At 41.2% G+C, this 22,165-nt stretch overlaps 1 protein-coding gene, 1 long non-coding RNA gene and 2 pseudogenes across 7 annotated transcripts in view; 3 read left to right on the top strand and 1 right to left on the bottom strand.

Moving 5' to 3' along the window:
• Positions 1–22,165, top strand: part of LOC309643963 (RNA/RNP complex-1-interacting phosphatase-like) — a 162,886-nt gene that overhangs the window by 121,678 nt on the left and 19,043 nt on the right. The window contains exon 1 of one of the 4 annotated variants that reach the window (XR_014254162.1): positions 21,853–21,966. The exons of the other annotated variants lie outside the window; for them this stretch is intronic. The gene's annotated coding sequence lies outside the window, so the exon portion shown is untranslated. Of the gene's footprint in view, positions 1–21,852; positions 21,967–22,165 lie in introns of those variants that run through there. 4 annotated transcript variants of the gene reach the window in all.
• Positions 8–1,134, top strand: LOC309643974 (mitochondrial import inner membrane translocase subunit Tim8 A pseudogene; annotated as a pseudogene). The gene has a single exon. The product of its transcript is annotated as a mitochondrial import inner membrane translocase subunit Tim8 A pseudogene (transcript).
• On the bottom strand, positions 6,888–14,527 carry LOC309643979. The gene is made up of 2 exons (XR_014254173.1): positions 13,735–14,527; positions 6,888–7,627 (listed from the first exon to the last, which is right to left on the bottom strand). It is a non-coding gene; the product is annotated as an uncharacterized lncRNA (long non-coding RNA).
• LOC309643457 (heterogeneous nuclear ribonucleoprotein A3 pseudogene) lies at positions 14,632–19,965 on the top strand (annotated as a pseudogene). The gene is made up of 2 exons: positions 14,632–14,670; positions 17,938–19,965. The product of its transcript is annotated as a heterogeneous nuclear ribonucleoprotein A3 pseudogene (transcript).

The following is a 22,165-nucleotide window of genomic DNA, read 5'->3' on the forward strand; positions in this document are numbered from 1 at the left end:
GAGGAGGATGTTTTATTCAATTAAGTGTTTGAATATTACTTTCTTCCTCAGCTACAGATATAATTCTTGGTTTGGTTTACTTAGCTATGTTTCTTATGTCTCTCATCATCTTTCACAGCATTTTCATTTTCTTCTTCTTTTTCCTCTGTAATTTTGCAGACTCTCAGATTTGTCCTCATCACTAATTTAACTTCCTTCATGTTAATTCCACCCTTTTTGCCTGCAAAATGTATTTTAAATCTGTTACCAAATCTTTACAGTTTTAGGCAGTCTTTTCCTTCATATGTTCATTCCTGCCCACACCCCCCCCAACACACACACTTTTTTTTCTAAATTGAGACAAAACATGAAATTCACCAATTAAGGGTTCCGCCGCGGAGACACGTGAAGGTCGGTGAGTTGGTGCGGAGTTTGTCTCGGCACGCGTGGCCGCGCTGGGATGGCATCCTCCTCGTCTTCCTCCGCAGCGGGTTTGGGCTCGGTCGACCCGCAGCTGCAGCATTTCATCGAGGTAGAGACTCAGAAGAAGTGCTTCCAGCAGCTGGTGCACCAGATGACGGAACTTTGTTGGGAAATGTGCATGGACAAGCCTGGGCCAAAGTTGGACAGTCAGGCTGAGGCCTGTTTTGTGAACTGCGTTGAGCGCTTCATTGATACAAGCCAATTCATCTTGAATCGACTGGAACAGACCCAGAAATCCAAGCCAGTCTTCTCAGAAAGCCTTTCTGACTGACCTGATTATTACCTCTCTGGAAAAGGAAGGTAGTTCAAGAAATGAAGAGCAGTTGATGGGATGGTTGAAGAAAAGGCTGTGGGGGGATCGGCTCCCACCTTTGTCACTCTTGGGACATCCTGTCATCTGAGAATGAACAAAGACCAATTTTGTGTGTGGGGGTGGTTTGAGGGTCAAATGTGTTTGGGGTTGTGTTTTTTAATGCTAATCTTGGGAAAACAATTGACAGATGAATGGAAAACTCTACTAGGTGTATGTTACTGTATGTGGGACGATGCTTTCCTCATAGTCCCATTAACTGCTTCCTATAATTTTAATAGTGGAACTGCTCTATAATTTGATATGTGGGACCACATAGGTAATAATCTGTTATTTGTGTGGATCCCTTTCAGATTTCTGGAGAGATCGATATACATCTTTGTGTCTCTCAGAAAGGGCAGCAGTGGGGGAAAGAGCAATTTGGTACTTGACTGTAGGCCCTCCTTATCTAGTGTTTGATTATCTGTGCTAGAAAAAAAATGTATGGAGTATTCATACAGTACATTTCCCTTTCTAGATTATCTCCCTCCTTATACTGTGATTCACTTAAATATCTATATATAAAGTACAGTCTTGAGCTAGTACAGGTAGCCTGAGAGTCTAGAGGCCTTTAGTTAAAGGAATCTAGCCAGCGAACATAATTCTCATACTAAACTGCCACAAGGAAGAAGTTAACTTACCCTGTATGTCAGGGTCCAAAAAAATTTAAAGATGTGCCTAAAATGAAAAAATAAGTTATAAAGATTTAGGCAGTCAAAAACTAACAGCAGGGCTTCCCTGGTGCGCAGTGGTTGGGGGTCTGCCTGCCAGTGCGGGGGACGCGGGTTCGGGCCCTGGTCTGGGAGGATCCCATGTGCCGCGGAGCAGCTGGGCCCGTGGGCACAGCTACTGAGTCTGCGCGTCTGGAGCCTGTGCTCCGCAGCAAGAGGGGCCGCGATGGTGAGAGGCCCGCGCACCGTGGTGAAGATTGGCCCCCGCTTGCCGCAAATGGGAGAAAGCCCTCGCACAGAAACGAGGACCCAACACAGCCATAAATAAATAAATAAATAAATTAAAAAAAAAAAAACAAAACAAAAAAAAAACAAAAAAAAACTAACAGCAGTTTCAGGTAGAGGTGCATGCCTAATGTAAACCAGCATACTTTCCATTTACTGCGTTCTTTAATCACTGAAATAAAAACTTCTACAAGATTCAAAAAAAAAAAATTCACCAATTAAAGTAAGTGTACAATTCACTAGTTCTTAGTATTTTCACCACCAATATTGTTATCTAATTCCAGAACATTTTTGTCACGCCCCCCACAAAGAAATCTTGTATATGTTAGCTGTTACTCCCTATTTTCCCCTCCCCAACATCCCCCTGGCATCCACTAATCTACTTTCTGTCTATACGGATTTGCTCATTCTGGACATTTCATATACATGGAATTATACAATATATGACCTTTTGCTATTGGCTTGAAATATTTCTTCCCTTTAATAGTGTCAGTTTTTCGGACTTTCCCTGGTGGTACAGTGGTTAAAGATCCGCCTGCCAGTGCAGGGGACACGGGCTCGAGCCCTGGTCTGGGAAGATCCCACATGCCACGAAGCAACTAAGCCCGCGTGCCAAAACTACTGAGCCTGCGCTCTAGAGCCCAAGAGCCACAACTACTGAAGCCCATGCACTTAGAGCCCGTGCTCCTCAACAAGAGAAGCCACCGCAACGAGAAGCCCGCGCACCACAACAAAGAGTAGCCCCTGCTCGCCACAGCTAGAGAAAACCCGCGCGCAGCAACGAAGACCCAACGCAGCCAAAATAAAAATACAAATAAATAAATAAATAAATTTATTTATTTAAAAATATAGTGTCAGGTGTTATCATTTTAATTCTGTTAGTTTTTTTGTGTGTATTTGGGACTTGCTTATACTGCATTTGTCTTTTAAGTCATATAGGAGAAAAACTGAATTACAAACAAAAATACATTTATACTGTCTTTGTATTTCCTTATGTAGTTACCTTTAGTACTTTTTTCATGTGGATTTAAGTTACTGTCTGGTGTTCACCATTCCATCTTGAAAAAAATCTCTTTAGTATTTTCTGTGGGTCAGTTTGCTAGCAGTGGAGTCTTTCAACTGTTGTTTATCTGAGAATGTCTTAATCTCTCCTTCATTTCTGAAGGGTAGTTTTGCTAGGTACAGAATACTTGGTAGGCAGGTTTTTTTCCTCAGCTCTTTGCATATGTCATTGCAATGCCTTCTGGCCTCTATGGTTTCTGATGAAAAATCAGCAATTAGTCTTATTGAAGATTCTTTGTACATGATAACTCCGCTCTTGCTGCTTTAACACTGTCTTTGTCATTGATGGTTTATGATGTATGTAGATGTGGCTCTCTTTGACTGTATCATGCTTGGACTTCCTTGAGCTTTTGGGATGTGCAGATTAACAGCAGTCATCAAATTTGTGAAATTTTAGGCCATTATTTTCTCCAAATACTCCTTCAGTCTCTTTTTCTGTCTCTTCATCTGGAACTCCCATTATGTGTATAATAGGATGCTTGAAGGTGTCCCATAGGGACTCTGAGATTCTGTTAATTTCCTTCGTTCTTTTTTCTTTCTGTTTCTCACACTGGATAATCTCAATTGGCCTATCTTCATGTTCACTGACTCATACTTCTGCCTGTTCAAGTCTGATACTGAGCTTTCTCCAGTCAATTTTTTATTTTAGTTATTGTACTTTTCAACTACAGATCTTCTATTTGGTTCTTTTTTGTAATTTCTCTTTATTGATATTCTCTATTTGGTAAGACACTGTTCTTATACTTCTTTAGACATGGTTTCATTTAGTTCTTTGAACATATTTTAAATAGCTATTTTTAACATCTTCATTTAGTAAGTCCAATGTCTGAGATTCCTCACAGACAGTTTCTAAACTGCTATTTTTCTTTTGTATGGTCCATATATATATTTTTTTTACTTTTGAATTTCCATATCTTGTAACTTTTTGTTGAAAACTGGACATCTTAAAAAATATAATGTGACAACCCTGGAAATCAGAGTCTACTACCTCCCTAGGGTTTCCTGCTGTTGCTTTACGCTGTTTTTTTTTTTTAAGTAACTTTTCTGAACAAATTCTATAAAGTCTACTGAAGCTGCCACTCAACTAGGCTTAGTGGTCAGCTAATGCCTAGATGGAGATATCCTTAAACATCTAAGAAAACAATAAATCTCCCGTCTTTGCCGAGGGACTACGTGCACATAGCCATCCAACGCTGAGGGCAGGAGTTATCATTTCGGCCTTAGCCTTCCCTTTCTTCTTGCCCAGAGCCCTCAAGGGCAGCCAAAGGTAAAGGGTAGGCCCCTCTCAGATTCTTTCCTGAGCATGCACTCAGGCCTGTGCACACTTGTGGTCTTCTAGAGTCCTAGGAATATATCAGTGCTTTTCAACATATCTATGGACATCTCATCCTCAGTTTTTCCGATAAAGCTTTTGGTTAGTCTATTGTTTGTCTCAAGTGTTATCCACTGCCTCATGCATTGTGACATTAAAACAGTTGCTTGGGGACTTCCCTGGTGGTCTAGGGGGTAAGACTCCGAGCTCCCAATGCAGGGGCCCTGGGATCGATCCCTGGTCAGGGAACTAGGTCCTGCAACTAAGGAGTCCGCATGCCGCAACGAAGATCCTGAGTGGTGCAACTAAGACCCGGCACAGCCAAAATAAATAAATTAAATAAATAAATATTTAAGAAACTAAAATAAAACACTTGCCTGTAAGTGTTTTTTGACAAACACCTCACACATAGACACAGAGGCTCATACGCACTGGATAGCTCTGAGTAAGGTCGAATAAAGATAAGCCTTTTGAGTGGAGTCTTCCAGAGAGCCATCAGACAGGTCAAATACTGACAATTCTTTGGGAATGAAATTGTGAAAGAGGTCCAGCTCTGTTCTGCTCCCTCCAGTCCTGGGAATGCAGGCTGATATTTTTCAAGGTTATCAATCACTGAGCTGAGTGTGGCAATGAGAATAGGGCAAGGTAAAATGCCACAAGCTTATTACTATTCTTATCAAGGTTCAGCCATTTTTCTTGAATAAATGCTTACTACAAAAGCTACAAGCCTTTGGTTAATTTCCAGAGTTTTGGAAAAGTTTTCCATAAAGTTTTGCCAAAATTCTGTTGCTTTTATCACAGGGCAAAATGTTGGAGGTCTTTACTCCACCATTTTTTTCTGCTATTAACTCCTCACTTTGTTTTAAAACTCCCAGCCAGTTCTCTCCCCATGGCTTTTTGCTCCTATTGACAGTACTAGTACATAAAGTATTTAAATGTCTTTAAATGAATATCAAAATAACATCTATATTATATATTGGTATGAGGTATAAAATGGCTTACAAAAAAAAAGGCATAGTACCTATCTTCACAGAACTTACTGTCAGATATAAATGAAATCCTGTTACTACTTCAGAGTGTTACTTGACCTAATGAGTAAATCTCTAACATCTATCTCTTTCTTTGCGAGGTTACCTTTGCCTTGTTTTTTTGTTTTTGTTTTGTTTTTAATTTATTTATTTTTATTTTTGCCTGTGTAGGGTCTTCGGTGCTGTGCACGGGCTTTCTCTAGTTGCGGCGAGCGGGGGCTACTCTTCGTTGCAGTGCGCGGGCTTCTCATTGCGGTGGCTTCTCTTGTTGCGGAGCATGGGTTCTAGGCATGCGGGCTTCAGTAGTCATGGCTCGCAGGCTCTAAAGCGCAGGCTCAGTAGTTGTGGCGCACAGGCTTAGTTGCTCTGTGGCATGTGGGATCTTCCCGGACCAGGGCTGGAACCCGTGTCCTCTGCATTGGCAGGCGGATTCTTAACCACTGCGCCACGAGGGAAGTCCCTTTGTTTTTGTCTTTAAAAGAATTTTATGAGTTCAATTGTTTACTCATTCTCAACTGAGGAGAAATTATTTGGTCCAAATATCTGCAACGGTTTATGACTTGCCCTTGGCCCCAAACTCTAGTTGGATCTTTCTAGTATCTATAGAATCACAACACACTAATAGACACTATCTATCAGAACAATTCCTAGGCTTTCAGCTAGATCAGCTCTACTGGTCTAAGAAACTATTATTTTCTTCTGTCAACTCCCTCACTCTCAGAATAGATGCAGAACATGATAAATGACAACCTCAAGTATATATAGCCAACAGATCTCTTCTTGTCTAATTGATGCATTCAGTACTTTATTTATACGGACAGTATTTCTCAGGATACAGTGTACCATCCCTGAGTAGTCATTTCCTCTTCCCACTACTGTCCAATTTTTCTCAAAGTTAATGTCTCCAAAGGGAAGAGTTAGGATGTAAATGAATAGAAGTACACAGGAGGCCTCAAAAAATACTGGAACACCTGATTACACTTCTATTGGTACATTCTGTCTTCTGAACTAGGGGGCTGAAAGTGAGACTGAGATAAAAGATTTTCCTACCTACAATCAATTAAGTAAGCTTGTTTTATGTCTCGTAGCCACTAAGTGAGTTTTTAAAATCATAGCCATGCAGGTAGTGAAAATTTCTTCCAGTTCCTGGTTATAGGCTTCATAATCAATCCTAACATATGAGCATTTTGTGGTTCTTTTTTTCAGTGGCATCACAGTGGGAAATCAGGAGCAATTATATCAGGGGCTTTAACTCAGTTACCATTAGATACTAGTTGGGTCCTCTTAAAATTAACAGAAAATCTGCATAAGACCAGGGACAACTACTTTCTTTTTAATTTCTACACCTATAAAGATGTCTATTGACAAATCATGAACAATTTATATCTACACGGAACCAAGTCAACTCCTGTGGACCAATCAATATGTTATCCCAACAATCAAAACCCCGCACCATACCAACTCCGTATCCTTATAATTTTCCACAGAAAATATTTATTCAGTTCCTCCACAGGATGCTATTCATTTTCTAAATCTGCAGTTCTATTGTGGTGATGTCACAGGGATGTTGTGGGATATTTTAAAACTCTAGAGAAACAGTGATATGTAATATCTGGTGTACAGGACAAAAACTAATAGCTAAAGATAGTTTAAAGTTTCAACATTAGATACTGCTACATTCCTTTCAATGCTGCTGTCTGTATCTCTGCAGAGTTGGATTTTTGACAGTTTCTGTAACAAAAGCAATAAATGAGGGTGGTTGTGTCCAATCTCATCTCAAGGTGTGAGAAACTGTGCCCTAATAGCCACACATATCTCGTTAGCAAGTAATTATGCATATTTCTGAACAAAGTAAAATGTTTTCTTTCAAACACAAAACCAAAAATATTTTTGCTTATTAAGCTGTAAGATCAAAACGGTAAGTATTTTTATACCCTAATAACATAATAGCTTAGTATCTGAAAAAATACTTCATGTATTTATATGCTGCTGATGATTTATATCCCCACGATGATGAGAAAAGAAATCACCCAAACACTAAGGTGACTGTGAACAGAGAAAACTTGGAAACCTTTGTCCTAGATGGAGTCCACTAACCCAAACAAGTAACTGTTCATACAATTTTCTTCAAATATTTATCAAATGTTTGAGTGTACACAATACATCTGACCAAATAACTCACCTATCTGAACCAGAGACTGTGTCATGAAAATCTCCATGTTTCACTTAAAGATTAAATAGCACTGAGCTTTCATATGTCATCCAGAATTAAACAGCCAATCCACAAATAAAATTTCAAAAAGTAAAATTTTGAATAATTTCTGCATAATACCTGAGTGTGAGCTCTCAATGGTGGTGTCTGACTTGGAATCCAGAGATGAAGGAATTTGTCTTAATTGGGGAACATAGTACATCTTTGTACTACCAGAAGGCTTATATGGCAACAGTAAAGGCTGGCCTAAGGACATAAAGATCAGAATAATTAATAAGAAAACATTTATTAATTAACTGAACAAATATTAAGTACCTTTAATGTGCCAAGCAGTGGTCAAGATTCTTGGAATGTATCAGTAAACTAGCATTCTAGAAGAGGGAGATAGACAGTAAACAATTAGCATACTAAATAAGTAAATCATCTAGTGTTTTTATAAATTATTAGTGACATAAAAAATTAGAAAATACTGGGACTTCCCTGGTGGTGCAGTGGGTTAAGAATCTGCCTGCCAATGCAGGGGACAGGGGTTCGATACCTGGTCTGGGAAGATCTCACATGCTGTGGAGCAACTAAGCCTGTGCACCACAACTACTGAGCCTGCGTGCCACAACTACCAAAGCCCGCCCGCCCTAGAGCCCGAGCGCCACAACTACTGAGCCCATGTGCCGCAACTACTGAAGCCCACGTGCTCTAGGGCCCTTGTGCTGCGAGTACTGAGCCCTCGTGCTGCAACTACTGAAACCTGTGCGCCTAGAGCCCGCGCTCTGCAACAGGAGAAGCCACCACAATAAGAAACCCATGCAGCACAACGAAGAGTAGCCCCTACTCACCACAGCTAGGGAAAGCCCGTGTGCAGCAACAAAGACCCAAAACAGCCACTCCCCCCCCAAAAAAATTAGAAAATGCTGAGGAAGATTAGAAGTATTTGGGAAATTGCAGCAGGATGCAGTTTAAATAGAGTGGTAAGGGTAGGATTCATTGAGAAGACGACTTCTTAGCAATCTATTCCATATTTAGATGGCTCTAACTAAGAAACACTTTATCTTCTATTGAACCCAAACCTGGTCGTTGTTAACCCCTACTACTGATCTTTGAAGATTCTCCCTCCAGAGTCATAGAAAGTAAATCTAATTCTCTTCTATGTGGCAGATTTTCAAAATAAGTTTTCCATTATAAAAGTATAAATTCTCAATATTAAAAAAATACACAGAAATAAAAAAGACAAAGTCTTACCACTCAAAGATAACTATTATTAATATTTTAATGTATTTCTACAGGTCTTTCCTCTGTATTGCTTATTTGTTTACATAGTTGTGTATAGTATGTATAATGTGGAATTCAGTTTTTCTACTTTACATTGATAATAAAATATTCATTTTATTTCCTATCTTCACATTTTTTATCATTCTACTACACATTAAGTGTTTTTAACCCTTCTCATAATGTTAAAAATTTAGGCTGGATTAAATTTTCAATAATAAAGAATTCTGTAATAAAGACTTCCTGTTCATAGCATACCCATTCTCCCCTGCTGCCCCATTTCACATAAGTTTCCTGATTTCAGAGTGAAAAATTATGTCATTTATAAAGTTTCGTTTTTTTAAATACTAACTGCTAAAATTCTTTCTAAAATGTCTGTGACATGGTAGTAATTTGATTATTATAGAAGATGAAATCTTTTTCTTCTTCTTATTTTTTTGCTTCATTGGGTCTTCATTGCTGCACGCGGGCTTTCTCTAGTTGCGGTGTGGGGGGCTACTCTTCGTTGTGGTGCGCGAGCTTCTCACTCTTCTCACTGCAGTGGCTTCTCTTGTTGTGGAGCACAGGCTCTAGGCATGCAGGCTTCAGTAGTTGTGGAGCATGGGCTCAGTAGTTGTGGCTCGCGGGCTCTAGAGCACAGGCTCAGTAGTTGTGGAGCACGGGCTTAGTTGCTCTGCGGCATGTGGGATCTTCCCGGACCAGGGCTCGAACCCGTGTCCCCTGCACTGGCAGGTGGATTCTTAACCACTGCGCCACCAGGGCAGTCCCTGAAATCTTTTTCTATACACTTGTTTTTCTTTCATGATGTGGTAGAAACTCTGTCTCTGTAACAGCATTTTGATATTTAGCTGGGTACATACTGCTCATCTGTACACTGTATTTCCCAATCTCCCTTGCAGACATGTATGGACATATGACTGAGTCTGGGCCCATAGGTCAAGGGTGAGAATAATGTCTGCAACTTCCAGGCATCCCATGAAAACACTCCACTGGCTGCTGCTAAAATTTATCCTCCCCATTACTCTTCTTTTCCAGTATTTTCTTTATTATTCTTCCTGAAAAAACTTAAGATCAATTAAACAAGTTCAAAAGAACAATTCCATTAGAATTTTGAGTAGAATTACATTAGAGTTTAAATTCATTTGGGAATAAATGACATCTTTAAATATTCAATTTTCCCATTCAGAAATATCCCATCCCTCCTTTTAGTCTACTGTCCTTTTCTATGCCTACACAAAGGATTAGTATTGCCATCACATGAGCCCTATAAAATTCTTGTTTAGGTTACTCCTCAGTATTCATGGGGTTGTACTGCTCATTCAAATAGAATTTTGTAGATAGCTACCACTTCTCCTGATTAAACACAACAGCTTCTTCAGTTTATCCTTATGGACCATGGTCTTCTCTTGCATCCTGTAATCACCTCTAGATGGACTCCTAGTTGCCCATGTCTAGTTTATAAAAATCAAAATACTCTAGACAGAGTCTGATAGTCCCAGAGTAGAATGAGATCTCCTTCATTCTGGATGCAATAACAACTTATAAACTACTTAGAATTGTGTTACCATCCTTGGCCACTCCATGATTCTGATGATTTGACATGGAATCCATATTACTAGTACCCTGCTTCCAACCAAGGAACTGACTTCATAGTGAAGGAAATGAGACAAAAGGCTGACGACTAAAGGGAGTCACTGTTCTCCTCACAAGCCTGATCACCCACAGCTATGGTAAACTCAAGAACAAAAAAGCGAGTGAACAATTTACTGATAACTGTCATGGCACAAGCTGGGAGGCATCACTTTCTGAGGCTGGAATGCTAGCTTACTGAATACGGCATGTGCTCAGAACCACATGTGGCACTTGCCTATCCCACAGACAGAATGCATGTATTTAGGAACAAAGGCAGAAGCCTTTAAAATCTTTTGCTTTCTATCTCTGTGACTCTGCTTTGTTTGATGGAAGATCTTAGAAATAAGGGAGGGGCACTTCTACCGGGAGACAGGAGCCATCTAGTCATTTTACATTCTTTATGTCACTGAAACAATACAGGGAATAGGATGCCATAGTGTTGACTAAAACTACAATTGACCTTAACTATCAGGGAGAAATAAGGTTACCTTAAAAGAAGAAAGTCAGTAGGAGTATGGCTTACACCTAGGGGACCACTTTACCAAGCCTGGTCATAGAAATTAACAAAAAATTACCTTAAACCTATGCAGGGCTAGCAAAGCCTTAGACTACTTAGGAACACTTGTACCAACCTATCAGGCAAAACCCCAGCCAATGAGAACCTGGCTGAATTCAAGGAGAATGAAGAAATGTATAGAGGCTGGAAGAATTTAAATAACAGGAAAAATAGGTTGTAGCCTCTACTTCTCTTTGGACGTTGCTGTAGTCATTATTGTTAGGATATTGACTTAGTAGTTTTCTTCCTCCACCAGTGTATATAAAGCTTGGTGGTGATGGTTAAATTTACCATTTAGTTCAAAGTTTGCAGAAAATGGACAACAACAATTGGGCAGAATTACAATGGACCCAGAGCAAGAATGGTTACCATGTGGAGATGGAGAATTCAGAGGCAAGATAAGTGGCTTTTTGAAATTCTCAACAACTTTATGTTTGGATGCAGAAGTCTTAAAGTTACTTTGGACTGCCTATCTCTGGGGGAAGAAGCGACTATTCAGCAAATAATGGTTGTTCCTGGGAGAGAAAGAAAGGACTGGAGAAGGGTAAAGAAGAAAGTCCAACCATAAAATTTATTTCTTCAAAAAACTTGCAAATGGAACTAAATATAAACATATAGCATATTACTCTTAATTTGTTAATTCAGAGCAGTGGACACATAGTCATAAATTCAACATGCTATTCTGTATACTTTTTTTTTTTTTAAAGCAATTCCTTTATTTTTATTATTTATTTATTTATTTTTGGCTGTGTTGGGTCTTCGTTTCTGTGCAAGGGCTTTCTCTAGTTGCGGCAAGCGGGGGCCACTCTTCATCGCGGTGCGCGGGCCTCTCGCTATCGCGGCCTCTCCTGTTGCAGAGCACAAGCTCCAGACACGCAGGCTCAGTATTTGTGGCTCACGGGCCTAGTTGCTCTGCGGCATGTGGGATCTTCCCAGACCAGGGCTCGAACCCGTGTCCCCTGCATTGGCAGGCGGATTCTCAAGCACTGCGCCACCAGGGAAGCCCTATTCTGTATACTTTTAAAATTTTACTTCTGAATCCACAGAGTTAAAAATATTTTATTATTAAACCAAATAATATTTCTCTTTTAAAGGAGTCCTTTCTACCAAGTACCTGTATGTAAAGGTAAGACCATGAACTGTGGGCTCTCTATAGACTGATCCATTTGATGTCAGAAGAGGTATAAAATACACTTTCACAGTTGGATTTCCTCTCCTGTGCTCTGCCACCAACATGAAAACAGCATAGCCCAGAGTAGCCTGGGTTTCAGTACAAGGCATGTGGAACAGACCCAAACCGTTTTTGCATCCTGATGCCAAACTCCAACGGACTCATAAGCCCATGAGTGAGGAAAGCAAATGTCTGTTGTTATAAAGCACTGAGATTTTCGAGGTTCTTATACAGTATCACGGTGGCAATAGGTAACTGACACATTAAAGGTGTTCTGTGTGATATTGATTAGACTATACATTTGGGGGGCATAATTTTATTTCACAATAAAAATGTATAAGAAATATAACCATCTCGGGCTGCCCTGATAGCTCAGTGGTTAAGAATCCGCCTGCCAATGCAGGGGACACGGGTGCCAGCCCTGGTCCGGGAAGATCCCACATGCCGCGGAGCAACTAAGCCCATGTGCCACAACTACTGAGCCTGCGCTCTAGAGCCCGCGAGCCACAACTACTGAGCCCATGCACCACAACTACCGAAGCCCACGTGCCTAGAGCCCGTGCTCCACCACAAGAGAAGCCACCGCAATGAGAAGCCCGTGCACCGCAATGAAGAGTAGCCCCCGCTCGCCGCAACTAGAGAAAGGCTGCACGCAGCGATGAAGACCCGACACAGCCAAAATAAAATAAATAAAATAAAAAAAAAAGAAAAGAAATATAACCATTTCAACATATAAATGTATTTATTCAAATTAAATTCAGTGCAATTTAAATGTGGAACTAAGCAATTTTCTTTATACATTTAGGCATATTCCATTTATACCTACAGACAGATAAACTTTTTGCACAAGTAGGAACACTTAAAATCTATTTTGAATAGATTTGTACAAACTGTTGAATACTTTAAAATTAGTAATTGAAAGTTCCCACCCTCATTTGGAGGTAGAATGGGAACTTAACTTTCCAGTTACTGGTCTGAAAAAGAAAATAACTTGCTATAATTTTGAATGTTATATAGTGTAAGCACTATAAAAATATCACTGTCATGATAGCATAGGAACACTCTAAATGTTGTAGACCTTATGGTAGAAATTGCTAGCTGTTCACCAAAACTCATTTCTTTTTCATCCTGGAAAGCACAGCTAAACTATTCCTAGTCAGTGGAAAGTGATGTGGGCCACACCTAGGCCTAGACCATAAAAGCCTCCCAACATGTGCTCCTCCATGCTTTTCGTCCCTTCCAGTTGACTATGATGATGAATCCAAGGTTCCATGTTTTAAAGAAAGCAGAGTCACAGTCAACCTGGGTCCCTGCTCAACGTTTCTTGAGCAAGAAATAGACTGGTATTGTGTTTGCTATCTGTTCACTGTCTCATGCAAAACAATAGTAAAAGAAACAATGCCAAATAATTATCTACCTCCCTAAAATTGAACCTCTATAGTTTTTATGTTTTCATGAACTACTTGCATTCTTATGACAAGTATTATGAGTTGAAAATACGTCAGCCACAAGTAGCATGAGTTTCACATAGGTTGTTAACTTCACTAGAAATTGAAGTAAAAACATAATAAATTATATTCTCTTCATAGCTATGTAAATAAAAGATGTTATCATCATGTACAACCTAATGCTTAAAGTTAAAATTAGGTTTTCTAACTAGAAAGACCCAATCAAGAAATTTATTGGTTAATGACACACAAAAGTTGGTAATGTGACCTAAAATTCTCTTACCATCTGTGCCATGAAGAACAGTAATCTGTTGGACTGAAGATGATGAAGCAAACTTGACAGGAACTTTGCCCAACTTCTGTGTACTGAGCTCTGGAATATCATGTCCACGATCTTCAGCATTACCAAAAATCTCAGATGAAAACATGGTTTTTCCTGGACTCTCTGTTGTTATCTGAGTGACTGCATCAGATGATAATTTTCCAGAGACGGGAGAAAACGGGGTCTTAATCTCCTTTGGTGATCTGAACAAAAAAGGGAAAGCACACAGCAGGTCATATCCTTGGCTTATCAAATACTGTAATTTCTTTCCAAATGTGGCTTCAATATTTTTTGGAGACACATCCAACTCCAATGGTTAAGTTATTTCTGCAGTACCCTTTGCTTTTTTACATACTTATTACAGGGTGATCATGCATGAGTTTACTTTTACTTATTTTAAAATCTACTTTTATTTTGGATTTAGAATGCTATTATATAAGGAAAGGGTACTTTTCAGTTGAAGTGGAAAGATATCCATTACAAAATAATTACTGGAAGTCCACTATAAATTAGGGGACTATGCTAAACGCATAGAGTGTACAAAAATAAAAAAGAAACAGAGCCTTTCCTCAAAGAGTTTATATGTCAGTGGGGGAACCAGAGGTTTTTAAGGTTGTAATTATGTATATAGATGATAAAGAATCCATATTAAAACATAATGGAGTAAATAAATGAGTGTATAAATAAATAAATAATAGGAGGGAGGGAGAAGACAAATCTTGCCAACAGAAGAATTCCATATGTAGGTAACCTCCCCCCCACCACCCCAACCCCACCCCCCCCGGCATCTATCTCCTCCCCAAGGAGGTGGAGGTGAAGCTTAATCTTCCCCTTAAGTCCAGGCCTGGGCTGGCCTTAATGATTGAATTCCAAAGAGAGTATAAAATGGGAGAAAAAGTAACTTTACAGTGGAGAAACCAAGCAAACACCATGTTATGCAAGTGATGATGTTTCACATCACCAGTGATGTCACGGAGACACTACATACTCTCTGTTATGATGTGATGAGACGGTTACTTCGCTTCTGTGGTATTCTTTGTCAAAACCTATAACTCCAGTCTAATCATGAGAAAAACATCAGCCAAACCCAGACTGAGGACAATTCTACAAAATATCAGACAAATATTCCTCAAGACTGTCAAAATCATAAAAAACAAGGAAGGAATGAGGAACTGTCATAGACCAGAGAAGACTAAGGAGACATGACAACTAACTAAGTGGAATGTGATATACTGGATTGGGTCCTAGAACAGAAAAAGGTCATTAACAGGAAAACTGGTGAAATCCAAAAAAAGTCTTAAGTTTAGTTAATAGTAATGTATAAATGTTGGCTTTTTAATTTTGAAAAATATAGTATGGTAGTATAAGATGTTAGCAATAGGAAAAACTGGGAGAGAGGTAAAGGGAACTCTGCTTGTATCTTTTCTGCAGATTTGAAACTATTTGAAAATAAAAAAGGTCATTTTTAAAAAATGGAGTAATACTGTATTGTATTATATCACAGAAGAAGAAGACCTTTTAAAAGGTCTTTTAAATCTCTACCCTCTATATACTATTCACTAATTAAAAGGACAATTATGAGAAAAGAAAATAGGCCCATCTCCCTTATGTATACAGAAGCAAAAATCATACACAAAATGTTAGACAATCCAATGTAGAGTGTGTGAGTGAGTGAATGTGTGTGTGTGTGTGTGTGAATTCCTACCAAGTTGTTTTACTCCAGAAATGCAAGGTGAGTTAACATTCAAATATCAATAAATGTCATGCACCACATCAATAAAATAAAGGAGAAAATGTATATGATCATATCAGTATAGTCAGATAAAGCATTTGATAAAATTCAATAATTATGTATGATTAAAAACTCATAGCAAAGGGAAACTACAAAAAACTTTAGAGCCACCATCCTATTTATAGTGAAATGTGGAGAATGTCCACTGTAAGATTAGGAACAAAATAAGAATGCCAACTCTTACCTTTTCTATTCAACCTGTTAGTAAAAGTATTAAATGGCATTAGCAGTAAGGCAGGAAAAAGAAATCAGAAATATAAGGCTAAGAAAGGAAGAAATAATACTGTCACTTTCCATATTTGATATAATTAAGGATACAGAAAATCCAAAACCATTTACAGATAACTTATTAGAATATCAGTTAGTTTTTAGAAGAGTTGCCAGATAAGAGACCAAACATTAAAAAATTCCACTAACATTTTTCTGTGTCTGAAAAGTTATAAAATTAAAAACTAAAAAATATGCCATCTACATTATCATCAAAACATCATATACCTAATAATAAGTGTAATAAAAAATGTAAGAACCCTGAAGAGAAAACTATTAATATATCATAGAGAGAAATTAAAGGTGATCTAAATAGGATTTCTACTTTGAGGCAGGATGTATAGGCATACCTCACTTTATTGCACTTCACTTTATTGTACCTTGCAGATAATGCTTTTTTTTTTTTTTTAACAAATTGAAGGTTTGTGGCAACCCTGTGTCAAGCAGCTCTACTGGTGGTGCCATTTTTCCAACAGCATTTGCTCACTTCGTGTCTCTATGTCATGTTTTGGTAAGTCTCACAATATTTCAAACTTTTTCACTATTATACTTGTTACATGATCTGTGATCAGTGATCTTTGATGTTACTATTGCAAAAAGATTACAGCTTGCTGAAGGCTCAGATGATGGGTAGCATTCTTAAAGTCTGCTTTCAAATTAAGATATGTACTTTTTTTAGACATAATGCTATTGCACACTTAATAGACTACAGTATAGCATAAACATAACTTTTACATGCACTGGGAAACCAAACAACTCGTGTGACTTGCTTTCTTAGGATATTCTCCTTATTGTGGTGTCTGGGACCAAAGCCATATCTCCATAATAATATGCCTGCACTAGGTAGGCACAGGCCATCACTCCTGCTGCAACGAGCAAACAAACTTGAATAAAAGATCATCGAGCTAAGGAAGCAATCAAGAAACAATATCAACTAGTATGCTAGAGAGGGACATTTAGAGATTTGGAGCAGGGGTTTGGTGTAGGGAGACATACTCCACTGGAAAAGAGAAATCACCATACCTTTTGATGAACTCATTTGCTGGCATGATGGAGTGAAATCTAGCAGAATGTCAAGCCGATTTCCCCCACAGGACATTTCCTTAGTGTCAGGGTGGTATAGGATGATGGGGGACTGAGCCAAGAAAGCAGAGTGAAATTTCCTGCACAGTCATGGCACGAACAAACCAAATCCCGCTAGATAAAGGGGCCTGTGACAATCATTAGGTCTCCTCTTCAAGACATTTGCCAGTTTTTGAACCTATAGAAAGCAGGAAGCTAAATACCTAATGCCTGAGGGAGAGAACTTTCCAAAGTGAGGAATCAGAGACCTACCAGACTCACAGTAAAAACCCAGAAGTGCCATCCCCAAGAAGGGGGCTGAGTCAGAAAAAGTGAAATCATCTGCAATGTTTCAGTGTTTATGAGACAAATTTTCATTGAGAAAGTGTAACGGCAACAAATACATAGCTGGTCTCTCCTTACATTTGCCATACTCTGAAGCTGTGAGAACTGAGAGCCTAAAGAGCTGAATTCAAACATCTGAAAGACTGAAGTCAATAACTGACTGTATTTATTGAAGAATCAAAGACCTGTCAGGCTCACAGCAAAAATCCAGGGAGGCCACAAATCAGGAAAAATCATAGGTAGGATGAGACAAGTAAAGCTCCAACCCAGTTCTGACCTAGTAAAATTCCTGAAATGACTGAAATGATCAGCCACTCTGATTAACAGAGAAAGGGGTAAATCTTCTCTGGTTCAAAGTAATAGCATCTTCAGTCTCTATGAATTTTTTATTCACCATGTCCAGCACACAATCAAAAATTATGAAATTCCTGAAGCAGGAAAAAGTGACTAAAAATTAAGACAAAAAAAAAAACAAAACAAAACAAGAAAAATTGATTTAGAGGGAATTCAGATTCTGGAGTTAGCACAGAACTTTAAAATGACTATATTGAGAGTAAAAGATGGGGATTAATAGATTAAAATATGGAGAATCTCAACAGAAAATTGGAATCAATTTTAAAAAATCAAATACAGATAAATGAAAAATAAGAAAACTGATCCCCAGCAGACCTTAGGGAATACTAGAAGAAATTTTTTAGGCTGAAGTAAAATGGCCCAACATAGAACAGAGCTGGCCTCTCCGTCCCATATTGAACTCGAGTTGGAAGAGGCGAGTCCGGTCTCAAAACGGAGGTAAAACCGCCGCCCGGTCGCCCCCAGCCCGACTCCGGCCGTCGCCGCCGACGCCGCCGCCGCCGGGGGGGGGGGAGGAGGGCCATGATCCAAAGGAACCAGAACAGTTGAGAAAACTGTTTATTGGTGGTCTGAGCTTTGAAACTACAGACGATAGCTTAAGAGAACATTTTGAGGAATGGGGCACACTTACAGATTGTGTGGTGATAAGAGACCCCCAAACAAAACGTTCCAGGGGCTTTGGTTTTGTGACTTACTCTTGGGTTGAAGAGGTGGATGCAGCAATGTGTGCTCGACCACACAAGGTTGATGGGCGTGTAGTGGAACCAAAGAGAGCTGGTTCTAGAGAGGATCTGTAAAGCCTGGTGCCCATCTAACAGTGAAGAAAATTTTTGTTGGTGGTATTAAAGAAGATACAGAAGAATGTAATTTGAGAGACCACTTTGAAAAGCATGGCGAGATTGAAACCATAGAAGTTATGGAAGACAGGCAGAGTGGAAAAAAGAGAGGATTTGCTTTTGTAACTTTTGATGATCATGATACAGTTGATAAAATTGTTGTTCAGAAATACCACACTATTAATGGGCATAATTGTGAAGTGAAAAAGGCCCTTTCTAAAGAAGAAATGCAATCTGCTGGATCACAAAGAGGTCGTGGAGGTGGATCTGGCAACTTTATGGGTCATGGAGGAAACTTTGGAGGTGGTGCAGGTAACTTTGGCCGTGGTGGAAACTTGGTGGAAGAGGAGGCTATGGTGGTGGAGGTGGTGGCAGCAGAGGTAGTTATGGAGGAGGTGATGGTGGATAGAACGTATTTGGAGGCGACAGTGGTAACTATGGCGGTGGTCCTGGTTACAGTAGTAGAGGAGGCTATGGTGGTGGTGGACCAGGATATGGAAACCAAGATGGGGGATATGGTGGCGGTGGTGGAGGATATGATAGTTACAATGAAGGAGGAAATTTTGGAGGTAACTATGGTGGTGGTGGGAGCTATAATGATTTTGGAAATTATAGTGGACAACAGCAATCAAATTATGGACCCATGAAGGGAGGCAGTTTTGGTGGAAGAAGCTCGGGAAGTCCCTATGGTGGTGGTTATGGATCTGGTGGTGGAAGTGGTGGATATGGTAGCAGAAGGTTCTCAAAACTCAGAAGAAAAGGGCTACAGTTCTTGGCAGGAGAGAGAGCGAGGAGGTGTCAGGAAAGCTGCAGGTTACTTTGAGACAGTCGTCCCGAATGCATTAGAGGAACTGTAAAAATCTGCCACAGAAGGAACGATGATCCATAGTCAGAAAAGTTACTGCAGCTTAAACAGGAAACCCTTCTTGCTCAGGACTGTCCTAGCCACAGTTTGCAAAAAGTGCAGCTATTGATTAATGCAATGGAGTGTCAATTAGATGTACATTCCTGAGGTCTTTTATCTGTGGTAGCTTTGTCTTTTTCTTTTTCTTTTCATTACATCAGGTATATTGCCCTGTAAATCGTGGTAGTGGTACCAGGAATAAAAAATTAAGGAATTTTTAACTTTTCAATATTTGTGTAGTTCAGTTTTTCTACATTTTAGTACAGAAACTTTAACAAAATGCAGTTTTGAAGGTGTTTCCTTGTGAGTTAACAAGTAAAGAAGATCATTGTTAATTAATATTTTGTATGAATTTTGCCGAAGTTAACTGTAAAGAAATACCTGCTGACTTGCAGTTTAAGGGGATCTATTCTCCCCATTTCCAAACCATGAAATGAATGGGCTCTGACATGTGGAGAGAATAGATATTTGTGTTTGCAATGTGTGTCTTAGATAATAGACTTGGGTATTTAAATTAGCATCTTTGTGAATTTAATAGCATTAAGACTTACTTCAAATGAAAAATCTCAAAATTCAAAAAAAAAAAAAAAGAACAGAGCTGGGAGCTCGATTGGCGCTGCCTGCGGGGGAGGAGCGCCGCCGCCGCCGCCGCCGCCGCCGCGAGCTGGGAGCTCGATTGGCGCTGCCTGCGGGGGAGGAGCGTCGCCGCCGCCGCCGCCGCCGCGAGCTGGGAGCTCGATTGGCGCTGCCTGCGGGGGAGGAGCGCCGCCGCCGCCGCCGCCGCGAGCTGGGAGCTGGATTGGCGCTGCCTGCGGGGGAGGAGCGCCGCCCCCGCGAGCTGGGAGCTGGATTGGCGCTGCCTGCGGGTGAGGAGCGCCGCCGCCGCCGCCGCCGCCGCCGTCGCCGTCGCCGTCGCCGTGAGTGAGGAAGCGCCTCGGTCAGGCCTGCTGAGGGCCCTCGCCGACGCCTGGGCTTACCCGCCGCCCCGCCAGCTCCGCTCGTTTCCCGTCCCCCGCGGCCCGGCGCGGGGCAGGCCTGCCGGGGCCATGGAGGACGAGGTGGTCCGCATTGCCCAGAAGATGGACAAGATGATGCAGAAGAACGCGGTAAGCGCGGCGGGCGGCGCGGGCCGGAGGGAGGCTGGGCGGCGGGCGGGGGTCAGTCGGCCTGAGGGGTTTCCCGGCCCGCGGTGAGCGCGGCGGGTGCCGCGTGACGGCGGCGAGGCCCGCGCTCTGGGGAGGGGTTCCTGGGGAGGGGGGAGCTTCGTGTCCCGCGGCCGCGTCCCGGGCAGGGGTCCTGGGGGGCGTCCTGTCTCGCAGCCGCGTCCCGGGCAGGGGTTCTGGGGGGCGTCCTGTCCCGCAGCTGCGTCCCGGTCAGGGGTTCTGGGGGGCGTCCTGTCCCGCGGCCGCGTCCCGGGGAGGGGGTCCTGGGGGGGTCCCGGGGAGGGCGTCCGGTCCCGCGGCCACCGGCGCTGGGGCCCGCCCTGGGCGCCCGAGGCCCCTCGTGATTAGCGCAGCCCGGTAAACTCCATCGAGGCGTCCTCTTCATTATTTTAAACGTGACGGTGGTAAAGCCTCGCTGGTTTAGCTGAAGAGTGCAGAGAGCCCTCCCTGTTTGAAAGAATTCGTTGTCTTTCCCGGGCTCATTGGCCAGCAGCGAGAAAACAACATCAAACAGAGGTTTGTGATCAGTTTTAGACATGAAACTGTTCAAGCAAAACGTGAATTTCCTGGATCTTATTTTTGAGGAAGGCTGAACATTCCCTTGATTGTCTCAACTCTCCTGCATGTTTGCTTAGCAATTAAAAAAGGTGAACTATGCCAGTGTACTTGGCAAGTTGCTAAACTTTTTGGAAAAAGTGGATCTTGTTAGGCCGCGGAGTGCGGGGAGCTGTGTTTAAGGCACTGCCGCCGACGAGGCTGTGCTGCCGGCTGGATTTGGACACATGTCGTTGCTGGTCCTCTCAGTGGTTTACGGTTGCTACCGGTGGCGTTTTCTGTTACTGATAACGTGTGCACGTGAACGTGTTCTCTTGTGGTTTGTATGAGGTGCTCCAGTTTTTGCATTTCTGTCCACCTGTGTGGGTCACTCTCAGTCCCTTGCTTCCGAGTCGTCTATATTTTCAGCTAAACTTCTGAAATTCCAAGTCAAACGAATGTGAAGGAGAGAAGGGCTGCTCTGATTTGCACAGCACTTTGGAGTTACAAAGCGTTTGTGCAGAATTCTTTGGCGACTCACGACAGCTGTGTTGCATTCATTTTACAGAATAAGAAACTGAGTCAGACCAAGCAGTTCACCTCCTTAAATGAAGTGTGCGTTGTGGATTAAGCCAGGACCCGAGTTTCCTGCTGGGCAGCATGCAGAAGTAATGTTAAACACCGAATTCTTAAGACTTCAGACTTGGTGTGCGCCTCTTTTCCTTTAACAGGTGCATTGCCCGGCGTGTAATTTCATACCCTGTTAATCTGTCTTTGCAATTTTGGCTTTTTAAAGTACCTCCTGTTTGTTTTCTGTTCCAGACGTTGCCTGTGCCATTTATTTTTTCTGTTGATACAGGCCTTTCATTCCTCACTGCAAGTGATGAGTTCTGTATATTTGATTGGCTGAACGTTTCTGTTATTCTGTTTAAACTGGCAAGTTTTTTTTCTTTGCCTAGAGAACCCTAGACTCCCCTAGTAGAAGCTGGCTCCTAGGGAAAAAGGCCGTTTCTTGGGTAATTTTTTTCTCGAACTCAGGCTATAAAATGTGTACCTTTTAATCATCTAGTGCACTAGGTGTTTTTGTTTGTTTCCTTTCCTTGAAATAGACGTTTCCTAGAAATGAGGAATTCCT

The sequence above is a fragment of the Balaenoptera physalus genome, assembly GCF_965194825.1.
Source record: "Balaenoptera physalus genome assembly, chromosome: 15".
Taxonomy (NCBI): Eukaryota; Metazoa; Chordata; class Mammalia; order Artiodactyla; family Balaenopteridae; genus Balaenoptera; species Balaenoptera physalus.